The sequence below is a fragment of the Limulus polyphemus genome, unplaced genomic scaffold (genome assembly GCF_000517525.1).
Source record: "Limulus polyphemus unplaced genomic scaffold, Limulus_polyphemus-2.1.2 Scaffold1814, whole genome shotgun sequence".
Taxonomy (NCBI): Eukaryota; Metazoa; Arthropoda; class Merostomata; order Xiphosura; family Limulidae; genus Limulus; species Limulus polyphemus.
The window spans coordinates 55,343-55,690 of record NW_013667424.1 but is presented as its reverse complement, the minus strand read 5'-3'; positions in this window follow the sequence as shown (position 1 = coordinate 55,690).

Sequence of the window (348 nt, the reverse complement as noted above, 5' to 3'; positions counted from 1 at the left end):
GGTGTATGAATTTATTTGTTATTATATATATATTAAAACAAACATTAATCAAGAGGCAATAATTTAAATCCAAATTTATTTCTTAACTTATGGTGTATGAATTTATTTGTTATTATATATATATATTAAAACAAACATTAATCAAGAGGCAATAATTTAAATTCAAATTTATTTCTTAACTTATGGTGTATGAATTTATTTGTTATTATATATATATTAAAACAAACATTAATCAAGAGGCAATAATTTAAATCCAAATTTATTACCGTCTAAGATTATCCAAGAGCTATAAAATACAAGACAAAGTGATAGAAATTTTACGGATTAGGCTTTAGAAACCGTTATGTT